The sequence below is a fragment of the Haematobia irritans genome, chromosome 3 (assembly GCF_050003625.1).
Source record: "Haematobia irritans isolate KBUSLIRL chromosome 3, ASM5000362v1, whole genome shotgun sequence".
Lineage (NCBI taxonomy): Eukaryota > Metazoa > Arthropoda > Insecta > Diptera > Muscidae > Haematobia > Haematobia irritans.
This window is the reverse complement of record NC_134399.1, coordinates 9,964,898-9,988,015: the sequence shown is the minus strand read 5'-3', so window position 1 is coordinate 9,988,015 and position 23,118 is coordinate 9,964,898. Positions and strand designations below refer to the sequence as shown.

The following is a 23,118-nucleotide window of genomic DNA, read 5'->3' as shown; positions in this document are numbered from 1 at the left end:
TCAGCTGTTTAGTAAATACAGCGTAACGTAAACGTATTTCACACTAATTGGGCCAGTTCAAAGTGTTGCCAAGACTTTTGGGCGAAGATTGTTAAAATATGTAGATAATAGTTCATTTACATAAGGCCTGAACGCAGTATAAGAAATACATAATAAAACTGTGTTATTGGCACTAAATTTCCGCTAGAACTGAATGCCAGGCTTTAACGGAAAGTTCTGCTACACATAAGAAATGCATTGCTATACATTTGCTAACGAAAATTCCGTGAAGAGTTATTATCGATTGTTTACATTTTCTCCCATAAGAAACTCAATACAAAATGGTGTTATCGGCACGCAATTTCCGCTAGAATTGCATACCAAGCATAACGGAAATTCCAATAGACGTTGTTACCGATTGTATACACTTTACTCCCATATAAAATGCATGGCAAAACTATTTTATTGGCACTTAAACTAAATTTCCGCTAGAGCTTCATACAAGGCTTAAATTTCCGAAATTTCCGCTATCCTTAAGAAATGTATTGCAATACATTTGCTAACGAAAATTCCGTGCGCGTTATTATAGACTGTTTACATTTTTCTCCTATTAGAAATACGCGACGCAACGGTGTTATCTGTCCGGAAAAGAAATTGCCGCTAGAGATACATAACAAGCTTAATAGAAATTCCGAGAGACGTTTTTATCGATTGTTTAAATTTTACTCCCATAGGAAATACATGCCGAAACTTTATTACCGGCACTCAAACAAAATTTCAAATAGAGTTTCATACCAGGCTTAAAGGACTACATGCTTCTTCAGCGAAATTTCCGCTACCCTTAAGAAAGGCATTGCTATATGTTTGCTAACGAAAATCACGTAAAGCGTTGTTATCGACTGCGTACAGCTTTCCCCAATAACAAATACGCGATAAACACGTGTTACCGGCTCTGAAGGAAATTTCCGCTAGAGGTGCATGCCAAGCTTAATGGAAATTCCGAGAGACGTTGTTATGCTCTTTACAGACTATCAGTTATTCCGGACGGAATGTGTCGGATCGATACGACTTGTCGGCGATGATTAAATAATCGGTATATGTGTTATCGATCCCATAAACATGCAGCAGTATCGATTATGCCTTCGGACTTTACTTATAATGTGCACAATATATGGGATATGTGTGACACGAGCACTAGGGCTGTTTTCTTTTTGCACTGGATATGCTAAGCCGTGAAGGACTAAAAGAAAACAGAGTACTCGTTTATCCAGGACATCTCAAAAAATATGCAACACTGTCATCAGCTGTTTAAAAACAATCACAGAAAAGAAGTGAAATCTTGCATTTTTATTGTATGAAATGCTCCAATTAGTAATAAATACTTACTGCTGCGATTATTTATGACACTGTACCACTTTGAATTTCATGTTTTTCGATAAATTAGTCACAATAAACTGCTATTGTGAAAAAAGAAGCATCACTTTATCAAAATACATTCTGGCAACATCGGCGCGACTTGCACTGATGAAATGTTCTGGATAGAACACCAGTGCAACGATGTTCTGTATAGCTCATACAAATGTTGCATCCAGTGCAAAAAGAAAACAGCCCTACTGTCGTCCGGAATAACTGATAGTCTGTAAAGCGCATAAAGCGCATTATGCAAAACATGGCAAAACTGTGTTATTGGCTCTCAAACTAAATTTTCACTAGTATACATCTCCAGCCGAATTTTCCGCTACCCTAAAGGAATGCATTGCTATATATTTACTAACGAAATTGCGTCTAACGTCTACTAACGAAATTGCTCCTATAACAAATACATTGGAAAACTGTGTTACCTGTACGCATACTAAAGGACTATAACAGCCAATCCTCATATCCGAAACGAACGCTTTCGTTCGACTGAAATGCCAAAAACAGCTGATTTTCCTTTATAAATTCAGCTGCTTTGGGTATTCTAGTCGAACGAAAACATTCGTTTCGGATATGAGAAATTGGCTGTAAGTTTTTCCAGACGGAATGACTGTGTTTGTGAAGAATCTTACAGTGTGTCCAATACGACAATTCGTTGATGACTAACTAATCGGTAAATGTGTTATCGATCCCATAAACATGCAGCAATATCGATTATGCCTTCGTCCGGATAAACTTATAGTCTGCAAGGCGCATAAGGGGTGCATACCGGCCTGTACTACCATAAGAAATACATGGTAAAATTGTGTTATTGGTACTCAAAGTTTCCGCTAGAGCTGCGTACAGGGCTTTTAACGGAAATTTCCGCTACCCATAAGGATATTTACTAATATATATTTACTAACCAAAATTCCATAAGGAGTTATTATCGTCAGTTTCTCAATTTTAGTTCATAAGATATAAGCGATAAAACGGTGTTACCGGTTCGGATGAGATATATACTAGAGAGATACATGCCGCTAGAGATACATACCAAACTAATGGAAACTCCGAAGGGCATTGTTATCGATTGTTTATATTTTATGCGCTTTACAGGCTATCAGTTATTCCGGACGACAGTGCTCGTGTCGAACATATCCCCTATATTGTCCACATTATATGTTAAGTCCGAAGGCATAATCGATACTGCTGCATGTTTATGGGATCGATAACACATTTACCGATTATTTAGTCATCGCCGACAAGTCGTATCGATCCGACACACTGTAGGATTCTCTACAAACACCGACATTCCGTCCGGAATAACTGTAAAGCGCATTACTCCGATAAGAAATACATGGCGAAAGTATGTTACCGGCATTCAAATTAAATTTCCGCTAGAGCTTGATACGAGGTTTAATGGCCGACATGTATATTCGCATTTCGTTTCAATGCCGATAACATCGAGCAACTCTGACTAGTCTAAGTGGGCCTGATATAACTAATTACCATTATGATTAACGTTACCGTGCTATCGATATTTTCGTTAGAACGATGTTAAACCTGCTTTATTGGCTCAAAATAGAAATTTTCCTGTATCGATTTAAAAAATACAAGCAATGTTGCTGCCACAATTTTTACCGACAATGACGAAATGATCCGCGAGAAATTGTTATCGTTCGTTTAAAACGGCATTATCGGTATGGAAGAGAAATTTTCACCACTGCTCCATTCAGGGCTTATGTTAACGACCATTATTGACTATTTACATTTTGGATCCCAGAAAAGAAAATTCTTACAAAACTGGACCGGCCTCAAACAATATTTGCGCTAAAAGTGCATACCGTTATTTGTGGGAAAAAATGCAAACAATCGATAACACCATCTGAAATATCATTAAGGAAATTTTCAGTAGGTTAAATAGCCAAGCCAATTTCTCGTGGTTAAAATTTGGAGGTATATAGGGAAATTCTTGGAACTTCATGCAATACCGGGTTTGTGGGAGAAAATGTAGACAATCGATAACATCATCCTAAATGCCATTAAGGAAATTTTCGGTAGATTAAATAGCCCATTTATCGTTGGTAGGAATTGGAAGTATGTACAACGCAGATTCTTGGACAACAAAATTAAATTTATTATCTTTAAAAATAATAAGAAATAATGTTAATTGTTTTTAATCGATTCACTCAATATAAAAAAAAAAATGTTTAGATACAACTTTTGATGTAATTCTAAAAAAATGCTGTTTCAAACATCAAAATCGATTGTATTAGTAATAAATGATAACTTAATCTATGTAAATTTTTATTAGGAATTTTGGTTAATACTAAATCTCATGTAGTTTTTGGAGACAATTTATAGATTTTTGTATAGCTAAGCTTTTGACAATATTTTACTATAAGGTAGTATCGATGAAATAGCTGTCTACAATTAATAGGTCTCAAGAGTTCTTCAAATTGTCGAATTGGAATTTAATTATCTCATCATAATGCCAGCCTTAATGGCAAATATTCAACTAATTTGTAATCAGTTTAGATATATAAAAAAACGTAAAATTTAAAGTACTTCAAGTTAAACATAAATAAGAAAAGCGTTTCAATTCTTGACGCTTATAGAATGAAAATGTTGTTTTACAGCAGGAGATGAATAAATACGTTTGGTTTTCCTTATCAAGCTTCTAAAGCCTTTCTGTAGGCCTTTTCTGCAATATCGTACAGTGCCGCAGATCCTTCTCCAGTTGCCTCAACCATTTGACGTAAAAAGCTTTGAGGATTCTGTAATAGCAAATGGGGAGCATCATATTCTATACGTTTTCCATGATCCAATACCAAGATGCGATCTGAATCCATAACGGTTTTTAGGCGATGGGCTATGGTTAGAACCGTACATGATTTGAAATGTTTTCTTATGGTATCCTGGATATTTTTATCGGTTCTAAAATATATAAAAAGAATATTAAGATAGAGTAGAGATTTATATTTTGTTGTCATGTCATACTTCTCATCAACATTGGCAGTGGCCTCGTCTAAAACGAGAATTTTATTTTCACGTAATATAGCCCGGGCCAAACAAAGCAATTGTCGTTCTCCAATACTCAAATTACTGCCAGATTCAGAAACTTCCGAGTCTAAATTCCACTTGGAGTCTGTGAGGCCAACCTACATGAAAATTTCATTAAATATTTATCATACCTTTCACGTTAATTCAAAATTCTTACCTTTTGCAATGATTCCTTTACTTTGTTATCATCTTTCTCTTGGAATGGATCCAAATTGTAGCGTATAGTTCCTTTGAACAATACTGGCTCCTGAGGTATTACGGATATGCTTCCGCGTAGTTTATGTAGATCTATGCTGGAACAGTCTTTGTGATCAATTAAAATTTCACCCTCAACGTCATACATTCTAAATAGTGTTGAGATCAATGACGACTTTCCAGCTTTCCATTTGCATTCTTTTCCACGTCCTTTAATTTTGTATAGGCTAGAATGCGTTCAACACTTGTCATTTGTTGAAAAGCTTCACCCAATTGCCGCAAACCATATTGAACCATACCCGTCAACATCATAGCTTGGGTTATAGCGAGGCCTACATTGCCGCTGTAGGTTCCTAGGATATAAACAAAGTTTTACTGAAGTCCTTATAAAGAGATTCAAACAAATTTCTATGTAAAAACTGCGGTAATGTGTGTGTGACAATATTTAGAGAGAACGGCAAATTTCATAGGTGGATAATGCAAACAATCGATAACGCCGTGTGAACAATATTTTGTTAAATTTATATGTAAAAGCTGCGGAAATATCTGCGAAAAAATGAGTGAGAACGGCAACAAGTCACAGTTGGATAATAATATCGATAACACCATGCCAATACAATTTTGTTAAATTTCTATGTAAAAAGTGCTGAAATGACTGCGAAAAAATTACGCTTTCTCTCCTGAAAAATTCTGTGTAAATGACTGTGGAAATATCTGTGAAAAACTTAGTGAGGATGGTCGATAACGACGTGAGTATAAAATTTGCTACGTGTCTTCGTAGATAACATTTGGGATATGTGCGACAAGAACACTGTTGTCCGGATAAACTTATAGTCTGGACGGCGCATAAGGCGATGTTCTATAAGGCGGCGTTACCGATTGTCTACTTTTCTCCCATAAAACTGCTCCCAGGGTAAAACTGTGCTATCGGCATGCGACAAGAATTTCCTCAAGAGCTGCATACCGGTATTATGGCGAAAATTCCATATCAGAAAAATTTTTAAGAGTCGAAGGCGATGTTATCGATTGTTGAGATTTTCTCCCATAAGGAATTTAAGGCAAACTTGTGGTATTGGCATACAAAAGGTATTTTGTTGTATGAGCTGCATACCAAGCTTATAGCGGACATTTTATATCAGAAACAAATTTGAGAGTAGATAATAAATTCGTTTCTCTAGCAAAAATAAAAAATTAAAGAGTCGGTAATAAATTCTTCGAACCCATCTTCTGTAGTAAAATTTGCTATGCACTTCCTAAGCTTTAGGGGAAATTTCTGCTATTCATAGAGGGTTAGACAAGCTTAGAAACTTTTGTTAGCGAAATTTTCGTTGGTACAATGTTATCGATTATTTACATTTTCTTTGATAAAGAGACACGTGAAAAACTGTTGAACAGAAATTTTCGCAAGATTTGCATAACGGGTCTAAGAAATATAATGCCGCTATATTGTGACGTTATTATCGACTGTTAACATTTTGAGCCCATAAAATAGGTCACTGTATTATCGGCATACAGCAGTGCAATATGTAGTAAAAATTCTCTCGAGATGTAGATGTTGATATGAATAAATTACTGAACACTAAGTTATCGGCTGTATCTGCAATTTTCAGTAGGTTTGTGTTCCATGTACATCTCTAGCGATATTTTCGCTCTCCATAAGAAATTCATATACATTATTCGTAAAGGAAATTCCGTGAGACCGTTATTATCGACACCTTACATATTAATCTCTAAAGGCCGGTATGCACTTCTAACGATATTTTCTATCCATATAAGAAATACATTGGTGTTTTTGCTACCGACAATTTCAGGAGGCGTTGTTATCGATTGTTTACATTTTTCTTCCATGCACCTCTATCGGAAGTTTAGTTTGCATGCCAATGTAAATAATCGATAATAATGCTTCACGGATTTTTCGTTAGCAAATATATAGCAATGTGTTTCTTATGGGTAATAGACTGAATAGTCTAAGTGAGCCTGAATCTTAATCGGGCTGCCACTTTAACCTATGGGTACCGGAAATTTCTGTTAGAGGTGCATATCGTTACATGCCGATACACATTTACAGGTTTCCCATCATGGGGCATTATCGGCATGTAACAGGAATTGTCGCAAGAGCTACATAACGAGCTTTAAGAAATGTATTGCAAAACTGTATGCCTTTTTTTCTGTGAGTGTATAAAATCGATATTTCTACTTACCATAATTGAAAAAAATGAAAGAAAATGTTACAGAATTAAGAAGAATTAAACAATTGGCACAATCCAGCCATAGACCCAGAGCTGTATTCGATGTCAGCGTTAGATGATAGGCGGCACTATGAAGATCCTGTAGATGGTCGAATTGTTCAATCATTGTTTGCTCCACATTTCGTGATCTTATTGTAGCTAAGCCTTTTAAACAACATGAGACATGAGAGAAAACGGGACTACGGCCTGGAAAATATTACAAAAATTGGATTGACCTAAAAAACCAACGTTAAAATTCACTTACGTATTCCCTCCAAACGTTTAAGATCTTGAGATGATCTTAGATAGAGTTTAATAATGAAGAAATAGACTATGGCCACAACCAATAGAGCAATTAGAATAATGGGATTTACAATACAAATGACAACCAAAACTCCCAACATAACCAATGCCAAATGTGTGAACTCAGACATAAATCTTGGCAAACTTTCATCCATAGCACCCATATCCTTTGAGAAACGATTCAAAATTCGACCCGAAGGATTTGTATCGAAGAAACCCATGGTGGCCTTTAGAACACAAGAGAACATTCGTTCATGTAGCACTTTGGAAGCATGCATACATGTTTTTAGGAACAAATAACAACGGTATATAATCATCTGTAATGAAATGAAAAATAAGATAAGATTTTAATTACACAATAAAAAAAAATCCTTTACACTTACAAAAACTACAGCCGTTATAAGGGCAGTATAAATGACGAGACACATATCTTCGGAGATTGTTGTATTTTGATTGTGATGATCCATGAAGACAATTTTAGTGTATACATTGACGAAATAATCAGCACCGCTACAAATTATTTGCGATATAATCAATATCAGTGTAATGAAGAGTAAACCAGGAATACTATTTCCCGCATGAAAATATTCCCACCAAATAGAAGCTTTAACAGTTCCTTTAACCTGATCTTCGGCTTGTAATTTATTATCATTGGAATCTGCTGCAGGAAGCTGTAATAAATGGGAATCATAAAAAGAAGTCAATTTAAAGAAAATTGTGATGGATAAAAAAATGATTTAAAGGCAAAAATTTTCTGCTAAAATAAATATCAAAAAAATAAATTTGTTGGGCAACTGTAAATTAATAAAACAACTCAGGGCTGCAAAAGAAAATTTTGTCAAAATTTTATTTCTATCGAAAATTTTGTCAAAATTTTAATTATAAGAAAATTTTGTGAAAATTTTATTTCTATAGACAATTTTTTGAAAAATTTATTTCTACCGAAAATTTTGTCAAATTTTTATTTCTATAGAAAAATTTTGTTAAAATTTTATTTCTATAGAAAATTTTGCGAAAATTTTATTTCTATAGACAATATTGTCAAAATTGTATTTCTATAGAAAATTTTGTCAAAATTGTATGTTGTGAAAATGTTATTTCTATAGAAAATTTTGCGACAATTTTATTTCTATAGACAATATTGTCAAAATTCTATTTCTATAGAAAATTTTGTAAAAATTTTATGTATACCGAAAATTTTGTCAAAATTTTATTTCTCTAGAAAATTTTGTCAGAATTTTATTCCTATAGAAAATTTTATTTCTATAGACAATTTTGTCAAAATTTTATTTCTACAGAAAATTTTGTGAAAATTTTGTCTAACGAAAATTTCGTAAAAATTTTATTTCTATAGAAAATTTTGTGAAAATTTTATTTCTATAGACAATGCTGTCAAAATTTTATTTCCATAAGAAATTTTATCAAAATTTTATTTCTATAGAAAATTTTGTCAATATAGAAAATTTTGTCAAAATTTTATTTCTATAGAAAATTTTGTCAAAAATTTTTTTTGTTTAACGAAAATTTTGTAAAAATTTTATTGCTATAGAAAATTTTGTGAAAATTTTATTTCTATAGACAATATTGTCAAAATTTTATTTCTATGAGAAATTTTCTCAAAATTTTATTTCTATAGAAAATTTTGTCAAAAATTTATTTCTATAGAAAATTTTGTCAAAATTTTATTCCTATAGAAAATTTTGTGAAAATTTAATTTCTTTAGAAAATTTTGTCAAAATTTTATTTCTATAGAAAATTTTGCCAAAATTTCATTTCTATAGAAAATTTTGTCAAAATTTTTTTTTAAAGAAAATTTTATAAAAATTTTATTTCTAAAGAAAATTTTGCAAAAAATTATTTGTTGTTGTTTTTTAATTCAGCTTATGCATTGACTAAACTACAAGTCTACCGAAAATTTTGTCAAAATTTTATTTCTCTAGAAAATTTTGTCAAAATTTTATTTCTATAGAAAATGTTGGCAAATTTAAAAAAAAAAAAAACATTTTGTAAAAATTTTATGTCTACCGAAAATTTTGTTAAAATTTTATTTCTCTAGAAAATTTTGTCAGAATTTTAGTCCTGCATGTGCTGCCTTAAAAGTTCTCCTGATGAAAGGGGACATAGATATAGTTCTTATTCAAGAACCATATGTTTATAAAAACAAAATATGTGAATTAAGTACTGAGTGGCAGGTTTTAAGTGAACACAGCTTCTCAGATCATCGCTACATCAGTTTCAAATTTGATGTTCATATCACCAAGATCATATTTCCGCCAAATGTTAGGAAAGCTGACTGGAATAGGTATAGGGAATCGTTCAATATGATGATACCGGAAATAACAGAGACAAATATGAGAAATGTGCAAGATATCGAACACGCAGTGGAGCGGATTACTAAGGCCTTCAACATCTCACTGAAAGCTGCATGCCCTAGAGGAAAGCCAAGGGGGAAACATCGACCACCATGGTGGTCTACGGAATTAAGTAATATGAGGAAATCCTGCAGGAAACTCTTTAACAAGGCAAAGTCCACCGGAGCCCCTGAGGACTGGGACGCTTACAAGAAGAATCTGAGAGGATACAAGCGAAAACTGAGAAAGGCTCAGCATAACTCTTGGAATGCTTACTGCAGCAGTATTGAGAATACGTCCGAGGCTTCCAGACTACGGAAGGTTCTAGCATCCACCAACTCCGCTCCAGATTTCATTAAAACATCGGAGGGCAATTGGACAACGTCCAGTGAGGAGACGCGGGAGGTACTATTGGACACACATTTTCCTGGAAATCAGACGGTTTTAAAAATTTTTTTTTATAGACAATTTTGTCAAAATTTTATTTCTATAGAAAATTTTGTCTAACGAAAATTTCGTAAAAATTTTATTTCTGTAGAAAATTTTATTTCTATAGACAATGCTGTAAAAATTTTATTTCCATGAGAAATTTTATCAAAATTTTATTTCTATAGAAAATTTTGTCAATATAGAAAATTTTGTCAAAATTTTATTTCTATAGAAAATGTTGGCAAATTTAATAAAAAACATTTTGTAACAATTTTATGTCTACCGAAAATTTTGTTAAAATTTTATTTCTCTAGAAAATTTTGTCAGAATTTTATTCCTATAGAAAATTTTTTGAAAATTTTATTTCTATAGACAATTTTGTCAAAATTTTATTTCTATAGAAAATTTTGTCAAAACTGTATTTCTATAGAAAATTTTGTGAAAATTTTGTAAAAATTTTATTGCTATAGAAAATTTTGTGAAAATTTTATTTCTATAGACAATATTGTCAAAATTTTATTTCTATGAGAAATTTTATTAAAATTTTATTTCTATAGAAAATTTTCTCAATATAGAAAATTTTTTCAAAAATTTATTTCTGTAGAAAATTTTGTCAAAATTTTATTCCTATAGAAAATTTTGTCAAAAATTTTTTTCTAAAGAAAATTTTATAAAAATTTTATTTGTAGAGAAAATTTTATAAAAATTTTATTTGTAGAGAAAATTTTGCAAAAAAATTAGTTGTTGTTGTTTTTGAATTCAGCTTAAAACCATGCATTGACTAAACCACAAGTGTAGCTTAACCAACAGCGGATAGAGAAGATGAAATCAAAAACAACAACAATGATTAAAGAAAAAAAAAACAACAGACGAAGATTTACTCTGGAAATGTTACACATAATTAACACTCCCATTAACGAGAGAATAAACTATAAAAAAGATATTGAGAACAGCGCGAGAATATATCGACCTACGATACAAAAACACAGGAGAAAGTGATCACCAGTAGAAAACCAGACAGCGAAGTAACATGACATCGGATAAAATGTAAATGACAATAGTTTGACTTTAATTTGTGAATTTTGTAATTAACTTTTGTTTAATTTTGTAATTTGTAGCCTTGAAAACGGTCTGACGAAGTCAACCGAAATATCGGAAAATAAAAAACTAGAAACCAACAATTTCGAGTTTAATTTATAGACCTACAGCCGAGATTATGAGATAAAAAATCATAAAAATTAAAATAAAAGGTCAACAATATCAACAAAAAAAATTTTATTTCTATATAAAATTTTGTCAAAATTTTATTTCTATATAAAATTTTGTCAAAATTTTATTTCTATAAAAAATTTTGTCAAAATTTTATTTCTATGGAAAATTTTGTCAACATTTTATTTCTATGGAAAATTTTTAGAAAATTTTATTTCTATAGACAATATTGTCAAAATTTTATTTTTATAGAACATTTTGTCAAACTTTTATTTCTATATAGAAATTTTTTTCTAAATTTTATTTCTATAGAAAATTTCGTCAAAATTTTATTTCTATAATTCTATATCTACAATGTACAAGCAAGCTGCCCATATAGATTGTTCTACCAAATTTTGTCATACATACCATTTCACCTCCATTCGCATATAAATCGGACACACCATTTGCTACCTTCTGATCTTTGCTTTGAGATCTCTCATGATCTCCGTTTGAGGTCCAATCTTGATCAGTGAGATGTTCTCTCATGTGTTCCCAATTGCCAGCTGCTACAATTCTACCGCCATCCATTAAAATAATATGATCGGCTTCATGAAGATATTGGATTTGGTGGGTAATTAAAATTCGAGTTTTGCCTTTTAAAATTTCAGTTCTGGGCCCCATGACATTTTCAAATAATTCTCTGCCTACTCTAGAATCGACAGCACTCAAGGGATCATCGAATAAGTAAATGGAAGCTTGATCATTGTAAACAGCTCGTGCTAGATTTACTCTGGCCTTTTGACCACCTGAGAGAGAGGCTCCACCCTCTCCCAGCAAAGTTTTATCGCCATGGCGTAATTGTCTGAAATCTGCTTTAAGAGCACAACTCGCAATTACCTTTTGGTAACGATCGAGATCTTCCTTTTGCCCGAATATGATGTTTTCTTTGACACTAACAGGAAATAGCCAGGGTTCTTGTGAAGCATACGATAGATGACCATCTATTTTCACTTTACCGCTATCAATTTCAAGTTCATTCAAAATTACTTGAAATATGGAACTCTGCAAGGAGAGAAAATGATTATGCAGTTTTGCTTTTTAAGAAAATATTTAAAGTGGAGCCTCTTAAACTTGGAAACTGTGAACAGGACAGCTGGCCACCTTCCAAATACGTAGAAAATTAAGGCAAACCTGGGTGTTCACTTTCGAGAGGTTTCTTTGAACTTACCTTTCCTGCTCCCACTGGTCCCACAATGGCACATAAACCTCCTCTTGGAATCTGCAGTGATATATTATTAAGAGTGATTTGAATGGGTTCTTTAGGGGACAGTAGTTCCATAGATTCAGGATTCTTTGCATTGGCATTCTCAATGTTTATGGCAGTATCTCTATTTGTGGTCCAAGATGCCGTGACGTTTTCCAATTCGATAGCATTATCCAGCCCAGGTCTTCCATGATCTCGTAACTCTTTCTTATTGGGATGCAATAGGAATTTCTCAATACGATTTAATGAAGTAAATGCTTCAGCGGCAAATGATATGCCCATGGGACAAAATATACCGGCCACCAATTGAAAGACATGATACAAATTAGCAATGGAGAATATCATATCGGCGGACATAACAACGCCCATTTGAACAGCAGCCACAATTGTTATGAACAATGTTAAACGTTCCGGCAATATCATGCTGCTAAGATAGAAACTTCGTAAATATGCGGCGCGGCGAGTCTCTTGAATTTCCAAACGTCGGGCCTCTTTTACTTCCTTCTCAAAGGATTTTTCCCAGGCATACATTTTGATGACTTGAATTCCTCGTATCAATTCGTTCATTTTACCTATACGTTCATCAGTTTTCAGAGCAATACGTTTACGTAGTTTAGCAGTCCATTTGCTCAGTCCCAACTGAAGAGGAATCGTTTGTACAAGAAGAGCTACCACTCCAATTATGGCTGCATAGCCCATGCGTAACCAAATCAGATAGCCAATAAGCAACGTTTGCAAAGGCAAAATCCATAAATAATGGGCAAATACAAAGCCAATATCCAAGCGATTGACATCATTGGATAGTAGATTCACAATATGGCCAGCTGAAATATCACCAGCAGATTTCAATGATAACTTAGTAGCCTAAGGAGTAAACAAAAATTAAAAAAAAATAAAATTTCCCTTAAAATCATAACCAAAAGCTTACTTTTCTGAAGATTAATGAACAACAAGCTATTCTCATTTTGGCTCCCATTCGTTTTTGTCGTTGATCAACATGGTGATTCATAAAGCATCCAATTAGGGTGGAGCCTACCAAGAGGCTACCCAAACAGTAAATGTCATGCCATAGCCATGATAACCAGTGCCAATAATAATTTTCTGAATTTTCCATAACCGATGTTCCATTTCCTGTAGCATTTTCATTAGAAGTACCATTATTGAAGCCTGCAACAAAATCCTTTAAAGTATTTGCTTTATATGAATTTGGTAACTCTATAAGTAATTGGGCCAAGAACAGAGGTATTAAAGATCTGAAAATAAAAAAAACAATTAAAAATGATTCTCATTTTCTTTTGGGGTCTGAAGAGACTACTCACTTTAAGGTTATATATATAAGACATATTAAACCATCAGTCACAGCCAAAGGCCAAAATGTTCTCCAAACGGCTTTTCTCAATTTGGGTTTATTATCGTTTGTCTTAGCCTTTTCGATTTCCCTTAACCAATTTCTGTACAAAAAAAAAAAAAAAAACAAATATAAATTACTGTAGTATGCCATTCATATATCCATAAATTCCTACCTTTGAAGCTTATCACCCAATAGCTTGGATTCATCGTCTGGCATACAATCGGGTAGATCCTCTTCTGTTAGACCTTCTTTGGAACCCTTGTGTAATAAAGGTATAATCCACTTGAAGAAAAGCTGAGAAAATAAGCCTGCTTTCAAGCGGGGATTCCTGTTATCCTTGTTGTTATTATTCATATTGATGGCTAGGAAATAAAGGAAAATAAATAAAATGTTATTAGTTATTTCTATAGAAAATTTGTTAACGTTTTATTTCTATAGAAAATTTTGTTAAAATCGTATATCTATAGAAAATTTTTTCAAAATTTTATTTCTGTTGTCGAATGTTTATTTCCATATAAAAAAATATTTCTATAAAAAGTTTTTCACAATTTTATTTCTATAGCAATTTTGCTAAGATTTTATTTCAATAGAAAATGTTGTCAAAATTTTATTTGTATAGAAGTTATTGTTAAAATTTTATTTTTATAACAAATTTTGTCACAATTTTATTTCTATAGAAAATTTTCTCATTTTTTTATAGAAAATTATATATATAACATATATATATATATAGAAAAATATAGAATAGAAAATTTTGTCAAAATTTTATTTCTATAGAATATTTTGTCAAAATTTTATTTCTATTACAAAATTTGGCAAAATTGTATTTCTATAGAAAATTTTCTCACAATTTTATTTCTATAGAAAATTTTTTCAAAATTTAATTTCTAAAGAATATTTTGTCAAAATTTTATTTCTATTACAAAATTTGGCAAAATTGTATTTCTATAGAAAATTTTGTCAAAATTTTGTTTCTATTACAAACTTTGGCAAAATTGTATTTCTATGGAAAATTTTGTCAAAATTTTATTTCTATAGAATATTTTGTCAAAATTTTATTTCTATTACAAAATTTGGCAAAATTTTATTTCTATGGCAAATTTTGTCAAAATTTTATTTCTATAGAAAATTTTGTCAAAATTTTATTTCTATAGAAAATTTTGTAAAAATTTTATTTCTATAGAAAATTTTGTCAAAATTTTATTTCTATAAAAAATTTTGTCAAAATTTTATTTCTATAGAAAATTTTGTAAAGATTTTATATCTATAGAAAATTTGGTCAAAATTTTATTTCTATAGAAAATTTTGTCAAAATTTTATTTCTATAGAAAATTTTGTCAAAATTTTATTTCTATAAAAAATTTTGTCAAAATTTTATTCCTATAGAAAATTTTGTCAACATTTTAGTTCTATAGAAAATTTTGTCAAAATTTTATTTCTAAAGAAAAATTTGTAAAAATTTTATTTCCATAGAAAATTTTGTCAAGATTTTATTTCTATAGAAAATTTTGTCAAAAATCGTATTTCTATAGAAAATTTTGTCAAAATTTTATTTCTGTAGAAAATTTTGTCTAATGTTTATTTCCATAAAAAAAAAAATATTTCTATAAAAAGTTTTTCACAATTTTATTTCTATAGCAATTTTGTTAAGATTTTATTTCAATAGAAAATTTTGTCAAAATTTTATTTGTATAGAAGTTATTGTTAAAATTTTATTTTTATAAAAAATTTTGTCACAATTTTATTTCTATAGAAAATTTTCTCAATTTTTTTATAGAAAATTATATATATAACATATATATAGAAAAATATAGAATAGAAAATTTTTTCAAAATTTTGTTTCTATAGAATATTTTGTCAAAATTTTATTTCTATTACAAAATTTGTCAAAATTTTAGTTCTATAGAAAATTTTGTAAAAATTTTATTTCTATAGAAAATTTTCTCAAAATTTTATTTGTATAGAATATTTTGTCAAAATTTTATTTCTATAGAAAATTTTGTCAAGATTTTATTTCTATAGAAAATTGTGTCAAGATTTTATTTCTATAGAAAATTTTGTAAAAATTTTATTTCTATTACAAAATTTGGCAAAATTGTATTTCTATAGAAAATTTTGTCAAAATTTTATTTCAATAGAAAATTTTGTCAAAATTTTATTTCAATAGAAAATGTTGTCAAAATTTTATTTCTATAGAAAATTTTGTCAAGATTTTATTTCTATTACAAAATTTGGCAAAATTGTATTTCTCTAGAAAATTTTGTCAAAATTTTGTGTTCATAGAAAATTCTGTCAAAATTTTATTTCTACAGAAAATTTTGTCAAAATCTGTAGAAAAATTTGCCAGAACATCGCGAATTCTACTAATCTATTAAAAAGTAAAATTTTGGTAGAATTCTTCCAACTGTGGCAACCGTGGCCCATACCATTGCCATCGGAGGCACTTGTGTTATGGTGGCCAATTAAAAGTGTAAAATTTCAGGTGACCTCTTGGGCATCCAAATCCGGGCAGAAAACCAAATTCGGTAACAGGCCACTTTCGTGTAAGTGCAGCGAACTTCTTGGCTTTATTTTAGCATCGGAACATCCTGTTTTACACCGCCTGCGTTTGTTTTATTTTTTTCTACCCAAAGATCAATTATTATTACAACAAAAATATGTTTTAACATATTTATGGATAAGAAGTGTGTATATAAATAAAGTTTCACACTTTGCCTATCAATGAGTAACCAAAGTTTAGAACTGAATGTTGAAAAATAAAAACGCTGTAATGAAGGGGAACCCCATGCCAATGGATGTTTAAGTTTCGGGCCCTTATTATAAATTGTAATTCATATATTGATATGAACACTTGTATACATTAGGGTGTATCGATATAATTCTATTATTTTATTATATTACATATTTTTTTATTTTTAGAAGCAAATAAACACTAAAAGAGAACAAATTTTAATATTTAAATATATGACATTATTGAAGCTTTTCTTACATGTATTAAAATTAGTTGTGTTTTCTCATCACCCTAATAATTAAATTGAAAATAAAAAATAACTTAAAGCTGCTTTGTAAAAAAGACATTAGGAAAAGAATTTGCTTGATTTGCAATTTATATGCTGGACAATGCAATATTTGCTTATTGATTTCATCTTATTAATACACTCATAGAAAAAAGTCTACTAAAAACAACAGTCGGTAACTGCTGTTACATCTACAAATTTTACAATTTCTGTTTCTTTGTCCATAAATTGTAAAATTTGTAGATGTTACCCTAGTCATTAATTTATGTTAGTCTTCCAGGACTCTAATAAAATATCTGCAAATATTTAGTTTACAAATTTTCGTTATAACTATTGTATTTCAGCAAACAGTGACAGCTTTCCTATTTTTAGAAGACTTTTTGCTGTATTAGCACACTTTTGTGTTGTGTCTACAAGCAAATTTCTTTGGGTGTATGTATGAATATACAAAAAACACATTAATAATAAATGGAACAGAATAGGAAAATTCTCAAAGGCTGAACAACTAACATGAAATATCATCTGGTATATTTGTTTCCATATAAAGATAATTATAATGCAATCTCTAAGCGAATGATATTGTTTATGAATAAATTACTACGAATATAAATAAATAATAAGTGGGATGGGAACGTCTATAATATAAGTTAGGTTAGGTGCGTAATAGTGGCAGCCGGGTATTTTGGGCTCACTTAGACTATTCAGTACATTTTACTGAGAGGGGATAATCCATAGCTGAACAACTTTTTGCGGTTAAATCGAAACTGAGATTGAACCCATGACTCTTTGTATACAAGGCGGGCATACTATCAACTGCATCACGGTGGCTTCCATTATAATTAACCCTTTGGCTATCGATGTCCACTACACACCCAAAGAAAAAATACTTTCCTCAGGAACGAAATTTTTGGACAAACGAAATTCCTTTAGTGGAACATATTTTCTTTGAAAGCAAATGAATTCGTTTTTTTTTTTTTTGTTGTTAAGGGATATATTTTAGAGTCAAAAGAAAACTTAGAAAACTCTTAGTTCGAAATACCAAACTCTAATTCCCAAATTAGTTTCAATTTATTTCTCGATGTTTTTGAAAATCTGCTTTAATAATCAACGAAAAATTCGTAATTTTGAGACCACTTTTATATTGTACGTCTCCAGTAAGTGGACATTTCTACAAAAGCTATTATTTCAGATTATTCCACATATTTTGTTTTTTTCCTCCAAGTAAAAAAAAAAAAAACGAAAAATTAAATCGTTTAACTTTAACTGAGTAGTGAAAGGGTTAAAGGGCGGTATGAACATCTACAAAAATTTCTACAGTCTACAAAAATTTCTACAGTCTGAGCCTAAGACGTCTCATTAAATTTTCGCTAATAAAAATGGCCAAACAAACTTGTATGGGTTGCCAAAATTTGGTAGATGAGCATACCAGGCTTTTATAAATTAAAAACTGCGTTATCGGCATTCGCCCAAAAATTTCCCTAAACCAAATTTTCATCAAATATTTTAATTAAGTGAATTTATTTATGACAAGTTACTTAGTACTCTTAATTTGGTAGGACCGGATTTATTTTTCGTATTAATATGGTTGAAATCGAATTTTTAACGATAATTTACCTTATAAAAAAATAACAAACAAAGAAATACTCAGTAAAATTTATTAAGAAATAAATGAAAATCTCTTTAAATATCTCAATCAACGAATACTCTCTTCAAATGTCAAAAAAAGCAAAAAAAAATAAATCTGTTAACTTTAGGTTTAATTGGGTAGTGAAAGGATTAAAGAGCGTTACAAACATCTACAAAAATTTTTACTGCCTATAAAACGTTTCATGAAATTTTCGCTAGTAAAAATTACCAAACAAAATTGTATGATCTGACAAAATTTGGTAGATGTGAATACCGGGCTTTTGGAAATAAAAAAACTGTCTTATTGGCTTTCGGTCAAAAATTCGCTAAACTAAATTTTCATTAAATATTCTAATTAATAGAATTTATTTATGACAAGTTACTTAGTCCTCTTAATTTGGCCTAAACTAAATTTTCATTAAATATTTTAATTAATTGAATTTATTTAGGACAAGTTACTTAGTGCTTCTAATTTAGTGGTGTTCCGTTTTATTTTTTTATTCATATGTTTCAAATCGAATTTTTAACGGTAACTTACCTTATAATAAACAAAACAACAAATACTCAGTAGATATATTAATTACTGAGATTAAGAGTATGCAAATCTCTTTAAATTTCTCAATCAACGAATACTCTCTGCAAATGTCTCACCAACAAAGCCAAATACTACGATGCCAACACAAATAACGGATTTCCTTGCTTAAAATTGTTTGGAGGTTCTCTTTTGTTAGCCGCGTTAAACAGATCATTTAATTGCTTTTTAGTATTCTCTATTTTGCAAATTGTTTATGTTTTTTCACATTAATGTAATTCGTATGGATTTGGTAGTACAATTTTATTATTGTCTTTTTAATACCCTTAAAATGTTTAACAAAGCAAACTCACTGTTTCTAGTCGTTTAAGGGTAACGTAACGATTTTTTGATAGATTTTACGAAAGCTAAAATTATGCATAGATTATTTTTGATCTCTCATTAATTCATCTTTTTTATCACCAAATTTATCAATACCAATAATTTGAAATATTTAAGATATTTGTTTTATCTAATATTTATTTTTTTATTAAATTTAACCATTTATGAATTTAAACGACACTACACTTTTTTATGCAGTATGTACTTATTATTTCGTTTAGCTATCTTTATTCAATTTAATTTTATTCAATGAAATTAGTTTCTTTGTTTGCCACTTATTGTCTTTGAGATTTGTTTTTCTTAAGCTTTTATTTTTCTATTGCCACGATACTTATCCACTGAGCGCTTGATATCAATTGATCTCTATTGCAACCGAGGGGTTGTTTATATTGAGGAATTTTGTTGCTGTATTTGCAATGTAGGTTCTATCCCTTGGTGAGTGCCCGACGTTTGACTCCCCCCAATTTCGGTTAAAACCCTACCTATGGGGATTAAAGAGTGCCTATTTGTTTAGCTCTCACCATTTGGGTATGTTCCCTTGGTAAAAATATATGATGAATGAGTCGATTATCATGAGTAATCCTACTGCAGAAAAGTGAATGTATCTTTATTGCTTTCTTCTCTCGTGAGACTAACGAAATTATAGCGAGGATTATCTATTCAATTGTTTACATATTGGACCCATAAAAAATAATTAGAACCGCCATATTATATTGGTGCTTTAAGCCCGATTAATTTCAAATATAGTTTTTTTCGCTAACTTACCTTATAAAAATTAATCAATTTATCAATTATCAAAATAACAAATACTCCAGATATTGAGAGAAAGAAATTCTCTTAAAAATTTCTCAATTAAATCTCACCAACAACGCCAACTACTACGATGCCAACACCAATATCGGTTTTCTTTGCTCAAAATTGATTTTGGGTTCTCTTTTGTTAGGCGCGGTAAACAGATCATTTAATTGTTTTTTTTTTCTTCTCCTTTTTACGAGTTGTTTATATTTTACGCTTTTCAAATATTTCAATCAGATTCGGTAGTCAATATCTATCGTCGTTTTTAATACTGTTACTTCCAGTCAAACATTGATATTCTTTTAGGGTTTGCTAATTTGAAGGATTTAGTAACGGTTTTTAGTAGATTTCCAAAGAGAAAAAATGCTCACATATATTTTTTTGATCTCTTAAAAACAATTCTCTTTTTACGATGCAACCAATGGCAACAAATTCTAATATTTACGAATGGCTTTTGGTTTTTTCTATAGAACTTAACCGTATTTTATTCGATTTTTTTATTTATTACTTATTTCTTTGTTTGCCACTTATTGTCTTTGAGATTTGTTTTTCTTAAGCTTTTATTTTTCTATTGCCACGATACTTATCCACCGAGCGCTTGATATCAATTGATCTCTATTGCAACCGAGGGGTTGTTTATATTGAGGAATTTTGTTGCTGTATTTGCAATGTAGGTTCTATCCCTTGGTGAGTGCCCGACGTTTGACTCCCCCCAATTTGGTTAAAACCCTACCTATGGGGATTAAAGAGTGCCTATTTGTTTAGCTCTCACCATTGGGGTATGTTCCCTTGGTAAAAATATATGACGAATGAAAAGTGAATGTATCTTTATTGCTCTCTTCTCTCGTGAGACTAACGAAATTATAGCGTGGATTATCTATTCAATTGTTTACATATTGGAACCATAAAAAATAATTAGAACCGCCATATTGTATTGGCGCTTTAAGCCCGATTAATTTCAAATATAGTTTTTTTTCGCTAACTTACCTTAAAAAATTAACTCAAGCAAAATAACAAATATTGAGAGATAGAAATTCTCTTAAAAATTTCTCAATTAAAATCTCACCAACAACGCCAACTACTACGATGCCAACACCAATAACGGGTTTCTTTGCTCAAAATTGATTTTGGGTTCTCCTTTGTTAGGCACGGCAAACAGATCATTTGTTTTTTTTTGCCTTCTCCTTTTTACAAGTTGTTTATATTTTATGCTTTTCAAATATTTCAACCAGATTCGGTACTCAATATCTATCGTCGTTTTTAATACTGTTATTTTCAGTCATATATCGATATTCTTTTAGGGTTTGCTCCAAGAGAAAAAATGCTCACATATATTTTTTTGATCTCTTAAAAACAATTCTCTTTTTACGATGCAACCAATGGCAACAAATTCTAATATTTACCAATGGCTTTTAGTTTTTTCTATAGAACTTAACCGTCTTTTTATTAGTTTTTTTATTTTTTAATTATTACTTATTGCTATGTTTTATGCTTATTCAATTTAATTTCAAAAATTAGTTTCTTTGTTTGCCACTTATTGTCTTTGAGATTTTTTGTTCTTAAACTTTTATTTTTCTAACGCCACGACACTTATCCCATGAGCGCTTGATATCAATTGATCTCTATTGTAACCGAGGGGTTGTTTATATTGAGGAATTTTGTTGCTGTATTTGCAATATAGGTTCTATCCCTTGGTGAGTGACCGGCATTTGGCTCCCCCTCAATTTCGGTTAAATCCCTTTCTTTGGAGATTTAAGAGTGGCTATTTTTTTAGTTCTCACCATGGTGGTATGCTCCCCTGGTTCAGACGTTTATAAAAAAATTAATACAGCATGAGTAATCTCGTACGGTAGAACGGTAAGAAATGCTTTTACTATATTAAACCGGGTATGCATATCTCGAGAGAATTTAGCTAATCCTAGGAAATGTGTAAATATTTTTGCTTCAAAATTTCATTCAAATATACACTCAAAAAAAAAAAAAAAAACATAAAACAATAATTTGATTTCATATAAAATACTATGTTTTAATTAAATTTTCCCCAAATATGAGAAAGTTTCCTTAAGTCTGGGTATGTTATTTTAATGAACTAAAAAAGAGAAAAACATTTATACACAAATGAAGCATAAAGATTTACTAAATTCCTATTCTTCACAAAAGAGTTCAAAAATTTGTAAATTTCACCACAAATGATCCCATCTTCCAATATTTGCAATTTCGAACTCGAATTTTTTCCTTCAAACTACGAAATTGTTTTTAACAAGTGGAAAAAAAATTAATTACGTTTAATAAATTTCGTGAGTTTATCGTAAAATATCTACTTATTTTTGTGATATCGGCGTTTGTAATAAATATTAGTTAAACATTTCTAAAATTAACCTAAATTTTCTTTTCTGGTGGGTTCACTTTTTTAATGAGTGTGAGTTAATTTCCTAACATTAATCGAACCACAAAGACTCAAATTTATTTTATTATTAAATTTCATTTTCTTGAACTACTGTAACTTGCAGATAAAATGTATAAACAAACCCCAAACAAAAACTAAATGAGAAATAAACAAATTAGCATTAAATGAAATATCGGATATAAACAACAATAGTCGACATTGTTGTTGTTGCACTAAAATATCAAAGAGAAAATCTTAGAGAAATCGTTTTATAATATTTGTACTTTCGCTCTCTAAAAATGTTCTCGCTCTCTCTCTTCATGTATATTATAATCTCTTTATTGGAATGCACATGTACATTATGATCACATTGCCAGACATAGCGTCGCCACTCTAGATATTGTTATTGTAGCATCATATTTATAAAAACATTATTTGTAATCATTTAATTTAAATATTAAAAATTTTTGGTTGTGGATTTTTTTCATTTATTTTTTATGTATTAGATAATTTTCTAAATGACGTCAAAAGTAAAGAAACAACAATAATTTCCCGTTAAATGGTGACGGTATATTCCCTACTTGTAACGGTATATTCCATACTTTTTGAAGAGTCACAACTGCCGATGTACG

The 23,118-nt window shown here is 30.5% G+C and overlaps 1 pseudogene; it reads right to left on the bottom strand.

Annotated features, from left to right (window-relative positions):
• Positions 1-3,487: 3,487 nt before the first annotated feature.
• Positions 3,488-19,402, bottom strand: LOC142229110 (ATP-binding cassette sub-family C member 4-like; annotated as a pseudogene).
• Positions 19,403-23,118: the final 3,716 nt, after the last annotated feature.